Source organism: Sorex fumeus, unplaced genomic scaffold (genome assembly GCF_029834395.1).
Source record: "Sorex fumeus unplaced genomic scaffold, SorFum_2.1 ptg000042l, whole genome shotgun sequence".
Taxonomy (NCBI): domain Eukaryota; kingdom Metazoa; phylum Chordata; class Mammalia; order Eulipotyphla; family Soricidae; genus Sorex; species Sorex fumeus.
Window position 1 is genome coordinate 2994773 of NW_026606099.1, and position 1018 is coordinate 2995790.

At 38.0% G+C, this 1018-nt stretch overlaps 1 non-coding gene across 1 annotated transcript; it reads left to right on the forward strand.

Annotated features, from left to right (window-relative positions):
- The first annotated feature begins 533 nt into the window (after positions 1-533).
- On the forward strand, positions 534-616 carry TRNAY-GUA (transfer RNA tyrosine (anticodon GUA)). The gene is given in 2 exon segments: positions 534-570; positions 581-616. It is a non-coding gene; the product is annotated as a tRNA-Tyr (tRNA).
- The last annotated feature ends 402 nt before the right edge of the window (positions 617-1018 follow it).

Sequence of the window (1018 nt, forward strand, 5' to 3'; positions counted from 1 at the left end):
CTCCCAAATATTAGGAACAGCATTAAGGGTCTTTCTGTGTTTAAGCAAAGAGCATTGCTCTATGGCAAAATATGAAGAGGTTATGGAAAATATAAAAGCAGGAATACAAAGTCCAGAGTTACCAAAAAGCTTTGACTTATAAGTAATCAGGACTTACTTGGGGAATTGTGACAATCAGAAGTAAAACACAAAGGAAAGGTTAAAGATAAACTCGGGGAATTAAGGGTGCTTTCAAGAGCACTGTTAGCCTCTCTCAGGGTAGGAAAAGGGGCAATTCACTGATGAAGCCTAAAATACTTACGGTTAGTATCCAACACTAAAAGGTAAAGATAAAGGCCCTCCCGTTGATCGTCGATTTGCTCGAGCGGGCCCAGTAACGTCTCCATTGGAGACTTTGTTGTTACTGTGTTTGGCATATCGAATACTCTCGGTAGCTTGCCGGGCTCTCCGAGAGGGGCGGAGGAATCAAACTCGGGTCGGCCATGTTGGCCGCTTGTAAGGCAGATGCCCTACCGCTGTGTTATTGTGTGCTCCCTTTGATAGCTCAGCTGGTAGAGCGGAGGACTGTAAACTGTAAGACATCCTTAGGTCGCTGGTTCAATTCCAGCTCGAAGGAGATGCGCTAAGTATCCAACACTACAACAACAAAAATAAATGATTGCATGAATTCAAAGTCTGTTGAGGTTTTACAACATTTTTGGAAATAGTACTTTCTCACAAAATATATATTACTAATCACGTGTATATATGTCATTATTATAATTAATATAAATAATAATTATAAGAGGAAATTATTTTACAGTGTCAGTGATGAAATTAATTATAAAAGGAATTTTTTTTACAGTGGCAGTGATGAAATTATGTGCCTTTTATTAGTCAAATGGAAAAATCACGGCATCTTTATGTGCCACTTATGTAATATTTCTTTCAAAAGTGTAGAAGCTGAAATCATTCATGAAGAAAGATTTCAGGCTAATTCAAACTGATGAACAATTGAAAGAGTAGCTAACCTATAATC